Consider the following 17,333-nt stretch of genomic DNA (forward strand, 5'->3'; position numbering starts at 1 on the left):
ACCAAACGTTGGAAGTGGTCATTTCTTCATGCGCAGTGATAAACTCGGCACTCTAAAGCACCCGAGAGCGTTTTTTTCGATGCCAACCTAACCAGAGTTACGGGAGCGGCACAATTCAGAAAAAGCGCTCAGCTCGCCGAGAAAATGCGATTTAAGCAATAAAATTAAAAATGCTTATAAAACATAAACCAAACGTTGGAAGTGGTCATTTCTTCATGCGCAGTGATAAACTCGGCACTCTAAAGCACCCGAGAGCGTTTTTTTCGATGCCAACCTAACCAGAGTTACGGGAGCGGCACAATTCAGAAAAAGCGCTCAGCTCGCCGAGAAAATGCGATTTAAGCAATAAAATTAAAAATGCTTATAAAACATAAACCAAACGTTGGAGGTGGTCATTTCTTCATGCGCAGTGATAAACTCGGCACTCTAAAGCACCCGAGAGCGTTTTTTTCGATGCCAACCTAACCAGAGTGACGGGAGCGGCACAATTCAGAAAAAGCGCTCAGCTCGCCGAGAAAATGCGATTTAAGCAATAAAATTAAAAATGCTTATAAAACATAAACCAAACGTTGGAGGTGGTCATTTCTTCATGCGCAGTGATAAACTCGGCACTCTAAAGCACCCGAGAGCGTTTTTTTCGATGCCAACCTAACCAGAGTGACGGGAGCGGCACAATTCAGAAAAAGTGCTCAGCTCGCCGAGAAAATGCGATTTAAGCAATAAAATTAAAAATGCTTATAAAACATAAACCAAACGTTGGAGGTGGTCATTTCTTAATGCGCAGTAATAAACTCGGCACTCTAAAGCACCCGAGAGTGTTTTTTTCGATGCCAACCTAACCAGAGTGACGGGAGCGGCACAATTCAGAAAAAGTGCTCAGCTCGCCGAGAAAATGCGATTTAAGCAATAAAATTAAAAATGCTTATAAAACATAAACCAAACGTTGGAGGTGGTCATTTCTTAATGCGCAGTAATAAACTCGGCACTCTAAAGCACCCGAGAGCGTTTTTTCGATGCCAACCTAACCAGAGTGACGGGAGCGGCACAATTCAGAAAAAGCGCTCAGCTCGCCGAGAAAATGCGATTTAAGCAATAAAATTAAAAATGCTTATAAAACATAAACCAAACGTTGGAGGTGGTCATTTCTTCGTGCGCAGTGAATAACTCGGCACTCTAAAGCACCCGAGAGCGTTGTTTTCGATGCCAACCTAACCAGAGTGACGGGAGCGGCACAATTCAGAAAAAGTGCTCAGCTCGCCGAGAAAATGCGATTTAAGCAATAAAATTAAAAATGCTTATAAAACATAAACCAAACGTTGGAGGTGGTCATTTCTTAATGCGCAGTAATAAACTCGGCACTCTAAAGCACCCGAGAGCGTTTTTTTCGATGCCAACCTAACCAGAGTGACGGGAGCGGCACAATTCAGAAAAAGTGCTCAGCTCGCCGAGAAAATGCGATTTAAGCAATAAAATTAAAAATGCTTATTAAACATAAACCAAACGGTGGAGGTGGTCATTTCTTCATGCGCAGTGAATAACTCGGCACTCTAAAGCACCCGAGAGCGTTTTTTTCGATGCCAACCTAACCAGAGTGACGGGAGCGGCACAATTCAGAAAAAGCGCTCAGCTCGCCGAGAAAATGCGATTTAAGCAATAAAATTAAAAATGCTTATTAAACATAAACCAAACGTTGGAGGTGGTCATTTCTTCATGCGCAGTGAATAACTCGGCACTCTAAAGCACCCGAGAGCGTTTTTTTCGATGCCAACCTAACCAGAGTGACGGGAGCGGCACAATTCAGAAAAAGCGCTCAGCTCGCCGAGAAAATGCGATTTAAGCAATAAAATTAAAAATGCTTATAAAACATAAACCAAACGTTGGAGGTGGTCATTTCTTCATGCGCAGTGATAAACTCGGCACTCTAAAGCACCCGAGAGCGTTTTTTTCGATGCCAACCTAACCAGAGTGACGGGAGCGGCACAATTCAGAAAAAGCGCTCAGCTCGCCGAGAAAATGCAATTTAAGCAATAAAATTAAAAATGCTTATTAAACATAAACCAAACGTTGGAGGTGGTCATTTCTTCATGCGCAGTGAATAACTCGGCACTCTAAAGCACCCGAGAGCGTTTTTTTCGATGCCAACCTAACCAGAGTGACGGGAGCGGCACAATTCAGAAAAAGCGCTCAGCTCGCCGAGAAAATGCGATTTAAGCAATAAAATTAAAAATGCTTATAAAACATAAACCAAACGTTGGAGGTGGTCATTTCTTCATGCGCAGTGATAAACTCGGCACTCTAAAGCACCCGAGAGCGTTTTTTTCGATGCCAACCTAACCAGAGTGACGGGAGCGGCACAATTCAGAAAAAGTGCTCAGCTCGCCGAGAAAATGCGATTTAAGCAATAAAATTAAAAATGCTTATAAAACATAAACCAAACGTTGGAGGTGGTCATTTCTTCATGCGCAGTGAATAACTCGGCACTCTAAAGCACCCGAGAGCGTTTTTTTCGATGCCAACCTAACCAGAGTGATTGGAGCGGCACAATTCAGAAAAAGTGCTCAGCTCGCCGAGAAAATGCGATTCAAGCAATAAAATTAAAAATGCTTATAAAACATAAACCAAACGTTGGAGGTGGTCATTTCTTAATGCGCAGTAATAAACTCGGCACTCTAGAGCACCCGAGAGCGTTTTTTTCGATGCCAACCTAACCAGAGTGACGGGAGCGGCACAATTCAGAAAAAGTGCTCAGCTCGCCGAGAAAATGCGATTTAAGCAATAAAATTAAAAATGCTTATAAAACATAAACCAAACGTTGGAGGTGGTCATTTCTCCATGCGCAGTGAATAACTCGGCACTCTAAAGCACCCGAGAGCGTTTTTTTCGATGCCAACCTAACCAGAGTGACGGGAGCGGCACAATTCAGAAAAAGTGCTCAGCTCGCCGAGAAAATGCGATTTAAGCAATAAAATTTAAAATGCTTATAAAACATAAACCAAACGTTGGAGGTGGTCATTTCTTAATGCGCAGTAATAAACTCGGCACTCTAAAGCACCCGTGAGCGTTTTTTTCGATGCCAACCGAACCAGAGTGACGGGACGGCACAATTCAAGAAAAAGCGCTCAGCTCGCCGAGAAAATGCGATTTAAGCAATAAAATTAAAAATGCTTATAAAACATAAACCAAACGTTGGAGGTGGTCATTTCTTAATGCGCAGTAATAAACTCGGCACTCTAAGCACCCGAGAGCGTTTTTTTCGATGCCAACCTAACCAGAGTGACGGGAGCGGCACAATTCAGAAAAAGTGCTCAGCTCGCCGAGAAAATGCGATTTAAGCAATAAAATTAAAAATGCTTATTAAACATAAACCAACGTTGGAGGTTGTCATTTCTTCATGCGCAGTGAATAACTCGGCACTCTAAAGCACCCGAGAGCGTTTTTTTTCGATGCCAACCTAACCAGAGTGACGGGAGCGGCACAATTCAGAAAAAGCGCTCAGCTCGCCGAGAAAATGCGATTTAAGCAATAAAATTAAAAATGCTTATTAAACATAAACCAAACGTTGGAGGTGGTCATTTCTTCATGCGCAGTGAATAACTCGGCACTCTAAAGCACCCGAGAGCGTTTTTTTCGATGCCAACCTAACCAGAGTGACGGGACAGGCACAATTCAGAAAAAGCGCTCAGCTCGCCGAGAAAATGCGATTTAAGCAATAAAATTAAAAATGCTTATAAAACATAAACCAAACGTTGGAGGTGGTCATTTCTTCATGCGCAGTGATAAACTCGGCACTCTAAAGCACCCGAGAGCGTTTTTTTCGATGCCAACCTAACCAGAGTGACGGGAGCGGCACAATTCAGAAAAAGTGCTCAGCTCGCCGAGAAAATGCGATTTAAGCAATAAAATTAAAAATGCTTATAAAACATAAACCAAACGTTGGAGGTGGTCTTTTCTTCATGCGCAGTGATAAACTCGGCACTCTAAAGCACCCGAGAGCGTTTTTTTCGATGCCAACCTAACCAGAGTGACGGGAGCGGCACAATTCAGAAAAAGTGCTCAGCTCGCCGAGAAAATGCGATTCAAGCAATAAAATTAAAAATGCTTATAAAACATAAACCAAACGTTGGAGGTGGTCATTTCTTAATGCGCAGTAATAAACTCGGCACTCTAGAGCACCCGAGAGCGTTTTTTTCGATGCCAACCTAACCAGAGTGACGGGAGCGGCACAATTCAGAAAAAGTGCTCAGCTCGCCGAGAAAATGCGATTTAAGCAATAAAATTAAAAATGCTTATAAAACATAAACCAAACGTTGGAAGTGGTCATTTCTTCATGCGCAGTGATAAACTCGGCACTCTAAAGCACCCGAGAGTGTTTTTTTCGATGCCAACCTAACCAGAGTTACGGGAGCGGCACAATTCAGAAAAAGCGCTCAGCTCGCCGAGAAAATGCGATTTAAGCAATAAAATTAAAAATGCTTATAAAACATAAACCAAACGTTGGAAGTGGTCATTTCTTCATGCGCAGTGATAAACTCGGCACTCTAAAGCACCCGAGAGCGTTTTTTTCGATGCCAACCTAACCAGAGTTACGGGAGCGGCACAATTCAGAAAAAGCGCTCAGCTCGCCGAGAAAATGCGATTTAAGCAATAAAATTAAAAATGCTTATAAAACATAAACCAAACGTTGGAGGTGGTCATTTCTTCATGCGCATTGATAAACTCGGCACTCTAAAGCACCAGAGAGCGTTTTTTTCGATGCCAACCTAACCAGAGTGACGGGAGCGGCACAATTCAGAAAAAGTGCTCAGCTCGCCGAGAAAATGCGATTTAAGCAATAAAATTAAAAATGCTTATAAAACATAAACCAAACGTTGGAGGTGGTCATTTCTTCATGCGCAGTGAATAACTCGGCACTCTAAAGCACCCGAGAGCGTTTTTTTCGATGCCAACCTAACCAGAGTGACGGGAGCGGCACAATTCAGAAAAAGTGCTCAGCTCGCCGAGAAAATGCGATTCAAGCAATAAAATTAAAAATGCTTATAAAACATAAACCAAACGTTGGAGGTGGTCATTTCTAAATGCGCAGTAATAAACTCGGCACTCTAGAGCACCCGAGAGCGTTTTTTTCGATGCCAACCTAACCAGAGTGACGGGAGCGGCACAATTCAGAAAAAGCGCTCAGCTCGCCGAGAAAATGCGATTTAAGCAATAAAATTAAAAATGCTTATAAAACATAAACCAAACGTTGGAGGTGGTCATTTCTTAATGCGCAGTAATAAACTCGGCACTCTAAAGCACCCGAGAGCGTTTTTTTTCGATGCCAACCTAACCAGAGTGACGGGAGCGGCACAATTCAGAAAAAGTGCTCAGCTCGCCGAGAAAATGCGATTTAAGCAATAAAATTAAAAATGCTTATAAAACATAAACCAAACGTTGGAGGTGGTCATTTCTTAATGCGCAGTAATAAACTCGGCACTCTAAAGCACCCGAGAGCGTTTTTTTCGATGCCAACCTAACCAGAGTGACGGGAGCGGCACAATTCAGAAAAAGCGCTCAGCTCGCCGAGAAAATGCGATTTAAGCAATAAAATTAAAAATGCTTATAAAACATAAACCAAACGTTGGAGGTGGTCATTTCTTCGTGCGCAGTGAATAACTCGGCACTCTAAAGCACCCGAGAGCGTTTTTTTCGATGCCAACCTAACCAGAGTGACGGGAGCGGCACAATTCAGAAAAAGCGCTCAGCTCGCCGAGAAAATGCGATTTAAGCAATAAAATTAAAAATGCTTATAAAACATAAACCAAACGTTGGAGGTGGTCATTTCTTCATGCGCAGTGATAAACTCGGCACTCTAAAGCACCCGAGAGCGTTTTTTTCGATGCCAACCTAACCAGAGTGACGGGAGCGGCACAATTCAGAAAAAGTGCTCAGCTCGCCGAGAAAATGCGATTTAAGCAATAAAATTAAAAATGCTTATAAAACATAAACCAAACGTTGGAGGTGGTCATTTCTTCATGCGCAGTGAATAACTCGGCACTCTAAAGCACCCGAGAGCGTTTTTTTCGATGCCAACCTAACCAGAGTGACGGGAGCGGCACAATTCAGAAAAAGTGCTCAGCTCGCCGAGAAAATGCGATTCAAGCAATAAAATTAAAAATGCTTATAAAACATAAACCAAACGTTGGAGGTGGTCATTTCTTAATGCGCAGTAATAAACTCGGCACTCTAGAGCACCCGAGAGCGTTTTTTTCGATGCCAACCTAACCAGAGTGACGGGAGCGGCACAATTCAGAAAAAGTGCTCAGCTCGCCGAGAAAATGCGATTTAAGCAATAAAATTAAAAATGCTTATAAAACATAAACCAAACGTTGGAAGTGGTCATTTCTTCATGCGCAGTGATAAACTCGGCACTCTAAAGCACCCGAGAGCGTTTTTTTCGATGCCAACCTAACCAGAGTTACGGGAGCGGCACAATTCAGAAAAAGCGCTCAGCTCGCCGAGAAAATGCGATTTAAGCAATAAAATTAAAAATGCTTATAAAACATAAACCAAACGTTGGAAGTGGTCATTTCTTCATGCGCAGTGATAAACTCGGCACTCTAAAGCACCCGAGAGCGTTTTTTTCGATGCCAACCTAACCAGAGTTACGGGAGCGGCACAATTCAGAAAAAGCGCTCAGCTCGCCGAGAAAATGCGATTTAAGCAATAAAATTAAAAATGCTTATAAAACATAAACCAAACGTTGGAGGTGGTCATTTCTTCATGCGCAGTGATAAACTCGGCACTCTAAAGCACCCGAGAGCGTTTTTTTCGATGCCAACCTAACCAGAGTGACGGGAGCGGCACAATTCAGAAAAAGCGCTCAGCTCGCCGAGAAAATGCGATTTAAGCAATAAAATTAAAAATGCTTATAAAACATAAACCAAACGTTGGAGGTGGTCATTTCTTCATGCGCAGTGATAAACTCGGCACTCTAAAGCACCCGAGAGCGTTTTTTTCGATGCCAACCTAACCAGAGTGACGGGAGCGGCACAATTCAGAAAAAGTGCTCAGCTCGCCGAGAAAATGCGATTTAAGCAATAAAATTAAAAATGCTTATAAAACATAAACCAAACGTTGGAGGTGGTCATTTCTTAATGCGCAGTAATAAACTCGGCACTCTAAAGCACCCGAGAGCGTTTTTTTCGATGCCAACCTAACCAGAGTGACGGGAGCGGCACAATTCAGAAAAAGTGCTCAGCTCGCCGAGAAAATGCGATTTAAGCAATAAAATTAAAAATGCTTATAAAACATAAACCAAACGTTGGAGGTGGTCATTTCTTAATGCGCAGTAATAAACTCGGCACTCTAAAGCACCCGAGAGCGTTTTTTCGATGCCAACCTAACCAGAGTGACGGGAGCGGCACAATTCAGAAAAAGCGCTCAGCTCGCCGAGAAAATGCGATTTAAGCAATAAAATTAAAAATGCTTATAAAACATAAACCAAACGTTGGAGGTGGTCATTTCTTCGTGCGCAGTGAATAACTCGGCACTCTAAAGCACCCGAGAGCGTTGTTTTCGATGCCAACCTAACCAGAGTGACGGGAGCGGCACAATTCAGAAAAAGTGCTCAGCTCGCCGAGAAAATGCGATTTAAGCAATAAAATTAAAAATGCTTATAAAACATAAACCAAACGTTGGAGGTGGTCATTTCTTAATGCGCAGTAATAAACTCGGCACTCTAAAGCACCCGAGAGCGTTTTTTTCGATGCCAACCTAACCAGAGTGACGGGAGCGGCACAATTCAGAAAAAGTGCTCAGCTCGCCGAGAAAATGCGATTTAAGCAATAAAATTAAAAATGCTTATTAAACATAAACCAAACGGTGGAGGTGGTCATTTCTTCATGCGCAGTGAATAACTCGGCACTCTAAAGCACCCGAGAGCGTTTTTTTCGATGCCAACCTAACCAGAGTGACGGGAGCGGCACAATTCAGAAAAAGCGCTCAGCTCGCCGAGAAAATGCGATTTAAGCAATAAAATTAAAAATGCTTATTAAACATAAACCAAACGTTGGAGGTGGTCATTTCTTCATGCGCAGTGAATAACTCGGCACTCTAAAGCACCCGAGAGCGTTTTTTTCGATGCCAACCTAACCAGAGTGACGGGAGCGGCACAATTCAGAAAAAGCGCTCAGCTCGCCGAGAAAATGCGATTTAAGCAATAAAATTAAAAATGCTTATAAAACATAAACCAAACGTTGGAGGTGGTCATTTCTTCATGCGCAGTGATAAACTCGGCACTCTAAAGCACCCGAGAGCGTTTTTTTCGATGCCAACCTAACCAGAGTGACGGGAGCGGCACAATTCAGAAAAAGCGCTCAGCTCGCCGAGAAAATGCGATTTAAGCAATAAAATTAAAAATGCTTATTAAACATAAACCAAACGTTGGAGGTGGTCATTTCTTCATGCGCAGTGAATAACTCGGCACTCTAAAGCACCCGAGAGCGTTTTTTTCGATGCCAACCTAACCAGAGTGACGGGAGCGGCACAATTCAGAAAAAGCGCTCAGCTCGCCGAGAAAATGCGATTTAAGCAATAAAATTAAAAATGCTTATAAAACATAAACCAAACGTTGGAGGTGGTCATTTCTTCATGCGCAGTGATAAACTCGGCACTCTAAAGCACCCGAGAGCGTTTTTTTCGATGCCAACCTAACCAGAGTGACGGGAGCGGCACAATTCAGAAAAAGTGCTCAGCTCGCCGAGAAAATGCGATTTAAGCAATAAAATTAAAAATGCTTATAAAACATAAACCAAACGTTGGAGGTGGTCATTTCTTCATGCGCAGTGAATAACTCGGCACTCTAAAGCACCCGAGAGCGTTTTTTTCGATGCCAACCTAACCAGAGTGATTGGAGCGGCACAATTCAGAAAAAGTGCTCAGCTCGCCGAGAAAATGCGATTCAAGCAATAAAATTAAAAATGCTTATAAAACATAAACCAAACGTTGGAGGTGGTCATTTCTTAATGCGCAGTAATAAACTCGGCACTCTAGAGCACCCGAGAGCGTTTTTTTCGATGCCAACCTAACCAGAGTGACGGGAGCGGCACAATTCAGAAAAAGTGCTCAGCTCGCCGAGAAAATGCGATTTAAGCAATAAAATTAAAAATGCTTATAAAACATAAACCAAACGTTGGAGGTGGTCATTTCTCCATGCGCAGTGAATAACTCGGCACTCTAAAGCACCCGAGAGCGTTTTTTTCGATGCCAACCTAACCAGAGTGACGGGAGCGGCACAATTCAGAAAAAGTGCTCAGCTCGCCGAGAAAATGCGATTTAAGCAATAAAATTAAAAATGCTTATAAAACATAAACCAAACGTTGGAGGTGGTCATTTCTTAATGCGCAGTAATAAACTCGGCACTCTAAAGCACCCGTGAGCGTTTTTTTCGATGCCAACCGAACCAGAGTGACGGGACGGCACAATTCAGAAAAAGCGCTCAGCTCGCCGAGAAAATGCGATTTAAGCAATAAAATTAAAAATGCTTATAAAACATAAACCAAACGTTGGAGGTGGTCATTTCTTAATGCGCAGTAATAAACTCGGCACTCTAAAGCACCCGAGAGCGTTTTTTTCGATGCCAACCTAACCAGAGTGACGGGAGCGGCACAATTCAGAAAAAGTGCTCAGCTCGCCGAGAAAATGCGATTTAAGCAATAAAATTAAAAATGCTTATTAAACATAAACCAAACGTTGGAGGTTGTCATTTCTTCATGCGCAGTGAATAACTCGGCACTCTAAAGCACCCGAGAGCGTTTTTTTCGATGCCAACCTAACCAGAGTGACGGGAGCGGCACAATTCAGAAAAAGCGCTCAGCTCGCCGAGAAAATGCGATTTAAGCAATAAAATTAAAAATGCTTATTAAACATAAACCAAACGTTGGAGGTGGTCATTTCTTCATGCGCAGTGAATAACTCGGCACTCTAAAGCACCCGAGAGCGTTTTTTTCGATGCCAACCTAACCAGAGTGACGGGACAGGCACAATTCAGAAAAAGCGCTCAGCTCGCCGAGAAAATGCGATTTAAGCAATAAAATTAAAAATGCTTATAAAACATAAACCAAACGTTGGAGGTGGTCATTTCTTCATGCGCAGTGATAAACTCGGCACTCTAAAGCACCCGAGAGCGTTTTTTTCGATGCCAACCTAACCAGAGTGACGGGAGCGGCACAATTCAGAAAAAGTGCTCAGCTCGCCGAGAAAATGCGATTTAAGCAATAAAATTAAAAATGCTTATAAAACATAAACCAAACGTTGGAGGTGGTCTTTTCTTCATGCGCAGTGATAAACTCGGCACTCTAAAGCACCCGAGAGCGTTTTTTTCGATGCCAACCTAACCAGAGTGACGGGAGCGGCACAATTCAGAAAAAGCGCTCAGCTCGCCGAGAAAATGCGATTTAAGCAATAAAATTAAAAATGCTTATAAAACATAAACCAAACGTTGGAGGTGGTCATTTCTTCATGCGCAGTGATAAACTCGGCACTCCAAAGCACCCGAGAGCGTTTTTTTCGATGCCAACCTAACCAGAGTGACGGGAGCGGCACAATTCAGAAAAAGTGCTCAGCTCGCCGAGAAAATGCGATTTAAGCAATAAAATTAAAAATGCTTATAAAACATAAACCAAACGTTGGAGGTGGTCATTTCTTAATGCGCAGTAATAAACTCGGCACTCTAAAGCACCCGAGAGCGTTTTTTTCGATGCCAACCTAACCAGAGTGACGGGAGCGGCACAATTCAGAAAAAGTGCTCAGCTCGCCGAGAAAATGCGATTTAAGCAATAAAATTAAAAATGCTTATTAAACATAAACCAAACGTTGGAGGTTGTCATTTCTTCATGCGCAGTGAATAACTCGGCACTCTAAAGCACCCGAGAGCGTTTTTTTCGATGCCAACCTAACCAGAGTGACGGGAGCGGCACAATTCAGAAAAAGCGCTCAGCTCGCCGAGAAAATGCGATTTAAGCAATAAAATTAAAAATGCTTATTAAACATAAACCAAACGTTGGAGGTGGTCATTTCTTCATGCGCAGTGAATAACTCGGCACTCTAAAGCACCCGAGAGCGTTTTTTTCGATGCCAACCTAACCAGAGTGACGGGACAGGCACAATTCAGAAAAAGCGCTCAGCTCGCCGAGAAAATGCGATTTAAGCAATAAAATTAAAAATGCTTATAAAACATAAACCAAACGTTGGAGGTGGTCATTTCTTCATGCGCAGTGATAAACTCGGCACTCTAAAGCACCCGAGAGCGTTTTTTTCGATGCCAACCTAACCAGAGTGACGGGAGCGGCACAATTCAGAAAAAGTGCTCAGCTCGCCGAGAAAATGCGATTTAAGCAATAAAATTAAAAATGCTTATAAAACATAAACCAAACGTTGGAGGTGGTCTTTTCTTCATGCGCAGTGATAAACTCGGCACTCTAAAGCACCCGAGAGCGTTTTTTTCGATGCCAACCTAACCAGAGTGACGGGAGCGGCACAATTCAGAAAAAGCGCTCAGCTCGCCGAGAAAATGCGATTTAAGCAATAAAATTAAAAATGCTTATAAAACATAAACCAAACGTTGGAGGTGGTCATTTCTTCATGCGCAGTGATAAACTCGGCACTCCAAAGCACCCGAGAGCGTTTTTTTCGATGCCAACCTAACCAGAGTGACGGGAGCGGCACAATTCAGAAAAAGTGCTCAGCTCGCCGAGAAAATGCGATTCAAGCAATAAAATTAAAAATGCTTATTAAACATAAACCAAACGTTGGAGGTGGTCATTTCTTCATGCGCAGTGAATAACTCGGCACTCTAAAGCACCCGAGAGCGTTTTTTTCGATGCCAACCTAACCAGAGTGAGGGGAGCGGCACAATTCAGAAAAAAGTGCTCAGCTCGCCGAGAAAATGCGATTTAAGCAATAAAATTAAAAATGCTTATAAAACATAAACCAAACGTTGGAGGTGGTCATTTCTTAATGCGCAGTAATAAACTCGGCACTCTAAAGCACCCGAGAGCGTTTTTTTTCGATGCCAACCTAACCAGAGTGACGGGAGCGGCACAATTCAGAAAAAGTGCTCAGCTCGCCGAGAAAATGCGATTTAAGCAATAAAATTAAAAATGCTTATAAAACATAAACCAAACGTTGGAGGTGGTCATTTCTTCATGCGCAGTGATAAACTCGGCACTCTAAAGCACCCGAGAGCGTTTTTTTCGATGCCAACCTAACCAGAGTGACGGGAGCGGCACAATTCAGAAAAAGCGCTCAGCTCGCCGAGAAAATGCGATTTAAGCAATAAAATTAAAAATGCTTATAAAACATAAACCAAACGTTGGAGGTGGTCATTTCTTCATGCGCAGTGAATAACTCGGCACTCTAAAGCACCCGAGAGCGTTTTTTTCGATGCCAACCTAACCAGAGTGACGGGACAGGCACAATTCAGAAAAAGCGCTCAGCTCGCCGAGAAAATGCGATTTAAGCAATAAAATTAAAAATGCTTATTAAACATAAACCAAACGTTGGAGGTGGTCATTTCTTCATGCGCAGTGAATAACTCGGCACTCTAAAGCACCCGAGAGCGTTTTTTTCGATGCCAACCTAACCAGAGTGACGGGACAGGCACAATTCAGAAAAAGCGCTCAGCTCGCCGAGAAAATGCGATTTAAGCAATAAAATTAAAAATGCTTATTAAACATAAACCAAACGTTGGAGGTGGTCATTTCTTCATGCGCAGTGAATAACTCGGCACTCTAAAGCACCCGAGAGCGTTTTTTTCGATGCCAACCTAACCAGAGTGACGGGACAGGCACAATTCAGAAAAAGCGCTCAGCTCGCCGAGAAAATGCGATTTAAGCAATAAAATTAAAAATGCTTATAAAACATAAACCAAACGTTGGAGGTGGTCATTTCTTCATGCGCAGTGATAAACTCGGCACTCTAAAGCACCCGAGAGCGTTTTTTTCGATGCCAACCTAACCAGAGTGACGGGAGCGGCACAATTCAGAAAAAGTGCTCAGCTCGCCGAGAAAATGCGATTTAAGCAATAAAATTAAAAATGCTTATAAAACATAAACCAAACGTTGGAGGTGGTCATTTCTTCATGCGCAGTGATAAACTCGGCACTCTAAAGCACCCGAGAGCGTTTTTTTCGATGCCAACCTAACCAGAGTGACGGGAGCGGCACAATTCAGAAAAAGCGCTCAGCTCGCCAAGAAAATGCGATTTAAGCAATAAAATTAAAAATGCTTATAAAACATAAACCAAACGTTGGAGGTGGTCATTTCTTCATGCGCAGTGATAAACTCGGCACTCTAAAGCACCCGAGAGCGTTTTTTTCGATGCCAACCTAACCAGAGTGACGGGAGCGGCACAATTCAGAAAAAGTGCTCAGCTCGCCGAGAAAATGCGATTCAAGCAATAAAATTAAAAATGCTTATTAAACATAAACCAAACGTTGGAGGTGGTCATTTCTTCATGCGCAGTGAATAACTCGGCACTCTAAAGCACCCGAGAGCGTTTTTTTCGATGCCAACCTAACCAGAGTGACGGGAGCGGCACAATTCAGAAAAAGTGCTCAGCTCGCCGAGAAAATGCGATTTAAGCAATAAAATTAAAAATGCTTATAAAACATAAACCAAACGTTGGAGGTGGTCATTTCTTAATGCGCAGTAATAAACTCGGCACTCTAAAGCACCCGAGAGCGTTTTTTTTCGATGCCAACCTAACCAGAGTGACGGGAGCGGCACAATTCAGAAAAAGTGCTCAGCTCGCCGAGAAAATGCGATTTAAGCAATAAAATTAAAAATGCTTATAAAACATAAACCAAACGTTGGAGGTGGTCATTTCTTAATGCGCAGTAATAAACTCGGCACTCTAAAGCACCCGAGAGCGTTTTTTTCGATGCCAACCTAACCAGAGTGACGGGAGCGGCACAATTCAGAAAAAGTGCTCAGCTCGCCGAGAAAATGCGATTTAAGCAATAAAATTAAAAATGCTTATAAAACATAAACCAAACGTTGGAAGTGGTCATTTCTTCATGCGCAGTGATAAACTCGGCACTCTAAAGCACCCGAGAGCGTTTTTTTCGATGCCAACCTAACCAGAGTGACGGGAGCGGCACAATTCAGAAAAAGCGCTCAGCTCGCCGAGAAAATGCGATTCAAGCAATAAAATTAAAAATGCTTATAAAACATAAACCAAACGTTGGAGTGGTCATTTCTTCATGCGCAGTGATAAACTCGGCACTCTAAAGCACCCGAGAGCGTTTTTTTCGATGCCAACCTAACCAGAGTGACGGGAGCGGCACAATTCAGAAAAAGCGCTCAGCTCGCCGAGAAAATGCGATTTAAGCAATAAAATTAAAAATGCTTATAAAACATAAACCAAACGTTGGAGGTGGTCATTTCTTCATGCGCAGTGATAAACTCGGCACTCTAAAGCACCCGAGAGCGTTTTTTTCGATGCCAATCTAACCAGAGTGACGGGAGCGGCACAATTCAGAAAAAGTGCTCAGCTCGCCGAGAAAATGCGATTTAAGCAATAAAATTAAAAATGCTTATAAAACATAAACCAAACGTTGGAGGTGGTCATTTCTTCATGCGCAGTGAATAACTCGGCACTCTAAAGCACCCGAGAGCGTTTTTTTCGATGCCAACCTAACCAGAGTGACGGGAGCGGCACAATTCAGAAAAAGTGCTCAGCTCGCCGAAAAAATGCGATTTAAGCAATAAAATTAAAAATGCTTATAAAACATAAACCAAACGTTGGAGGTGGTCATTTCTTAATGCGCAGTAATAAACTCGGCACTCTAAAGCACCCGTGAGCGTTTTTTTCGATGCCAACCTAACCAGAGTGACGGGAGCGGCACAATTCAGAAAAAGTGCTCAGCTCGCCGAGAAAATGCGATTTAAGCAATAAAATTAAAAATGCTTATAAAACATAAACCAAACGTTGGAGGTGGTCATTTCTTCATGCGCAGTGATAAAGTCGGCACTCTAAAGCACCCGAGAGCGTTTTTTTCGATGCCAACCTAACCAGAGTGACGGGAGCGGCACAATTCAGAAAAAGTGCTCAGCTCGCCGAGAAAATGCGATTTAAGCAATAAAATTAAAAATGCTTATTAAACATAAACCAAACGTTGGAGGTGGTCATTTCTTCATGCGCAGTGATAAACTCGGCACTCTAAAGCACCCGAGAGCGTTTTTTTCGATGCCAACCTAACCAGAGTGACGGGAGCGGCACAATTCAGAAAAAGTGCTCAGCTCGCCGAGAAAATGCGATTTAGGCAATAAAATTAAAAATGCTTATAAAACATAAACCAAACGTTGGAGGTGGTCATTTCTTAATGCGCAGTAATAAACTCGGCACTCTAAAGCACCCGAGAGCGTTTTTTTCGATGCCAACCTAACCAGAGTGACGGGAGCCGCACAATTCAGAAAAAGCGCTCAGCTCGCCGAGAAAATGCGATTTAAGCAATAAAATTAAAAATGCTTATAAAACATAAACCAAACGTTGGAGGTGGTCATTTCTTCATGCGCAGTGAATAACTCGGCACTCTAAAGCACCCGAGAGCGTTTTTTTCGATGCCAACCAGAGTGACGGGAGCGGCACAATTCAGAAAAAGCGCTCAGCTCGCCGAGAAAATGCGATTTAAGCAATAAAATTAAAAATGCTTATAAAACATAAACGTAACGTTGGAGGTGGTCATTTCTTCATGCGCAGTGATAAACTCGGCACTCTAAAGCACCCGAGAGCGTTTTTTTCGATGCCAACCTAACCAGAGTGACGGGAGCGGCACAATTCAGAAAAAGTGCTCAGCTCGCCGAGAAAATGCGATTTAAGCAATAAAATTAAAAATGCTTATAAAACATAAACCAAACGTTGGAGGTGGTCATTTCTTCATGCGCAGTGAATAAATCGGCACTCTAAAGCACCCGAGAGCGTTTTTTTCGATGCCAACCTAACCAGAGTGACGGGAGCGGCACAATTCAGAAAAAGTGCTCAGCTCGCCGAGAAAATGCGATTTAAGCAATAAAATTAAAAATGCTTATAAAACATAAACCAAACGTTGGAGGTGGTCATTTCTTAATGCGCAGTAATAAACTCGGCACTCTAGAGCACCCGAGAGCGTTTTTTTCGATGCCAACCTAACCAGAGTGACGGGAGCGGCACAATTCAGAAAAAGTGCTCAGCTCGCCGAGAAAATGCGATTTAAGCAATAAAATTAAAAATGCTTATAAAACATAAACCAAACGTTGGAAGTGGTCATTTCTTCATGCGCAGTGATAAACTCGGCACTCTAAAGCACCCGAGAGCGTTTTTTTCGATGCCAACCTAACCAGAGTTACGGGAGCGGCACAATTCAGAAAAAGCGCTCAGCTCGCCGAGAAAATGCGATTTAAGCAATAAAATTAAAAATGCACAAACGTTGGAGGTGGTCATTTCTTCATGCGCAGTGATAAACTCGGCACTCTAAAGCACCCGAGAGCGTTTTTTTCGATGCCAACCTAACCAGAGTGACGGGAGCGGCACAATTCAGAAAAAGCGCTCAGCTCGCCGAGAAAATGCGATTTAAGCAATAAAATTAAAAATGCTTATAAAACATAAACCAAACGTTGGAGGTGGTCATTTCTTCATGCGCAGTGATAAACTCGGCACTCTAAAGCACCCGAGAGCGTTTTTTTCGATGCCAACCTAACCAGAGTGACGGGAGCGGCACAATTCAGAAAAAGTGCTCAGCTCGCCGAGAAAATGCGATTTAAGCAATAAAATTAAAAATGCTTATAAAACATAAACCAAACGTTGGAGGTGGTCATTTCTTAATGCGCAGTAATAAACTCGGCACTCTAAAGCACCCGAGAGCGTTTTTTTCGATGCCAACCTAACCAGAGTGACGGGAGCGGCACAATTCAGAAAAAGTGCTCAGCTCGCCGAGAAAATGCGATTTAAGCAATAAAATTAAAAATGCTTATAAAACATAAACCAAACGTTGGAGGTGGTCATTTCTTAATGCGCAGTAATAAACTCGGCACTCTAAAGCACCCAAAAGCGTTTTTTTCGATGCCAACCTAACCAGAGTGACGGGAGCGGCACAATTCAGAAAAAGCGCTCAGCTCGCCGAGAAAATGCGATTTAAGCAATAAAATTAAAAATGCTTATAAAACATAAACCAAACGTTGGAGGTGGTCATTTCTTCGTGCGCAGTGAATAACTCGGCACTCTAAAGCACCCGAGAGCGTTTTTTTCGATGCCAACCTAACCAGAGTGACGGGAGCGGCACAATTCAGAAAAAGTGCTCAGCTCGCCGAGAAAATGCG

The sequence above is a fragment of the Syngnathus typhle genome, linkage group LG15, assembly GCF_033458585.1.
Source record: "Syngnathus typhle isolate RoL2023-S1 ecotype Sweden linkage group LG15, RoL_Styp_1.0, whole genome shotgun sequence".
Taxonomy (NCBI): Eukaryota; Metazoa; Chordata; class Actinopteri; order Syngnathiformes; family Syngnathidae; genus Syngnathus; species Syngnathus typhle.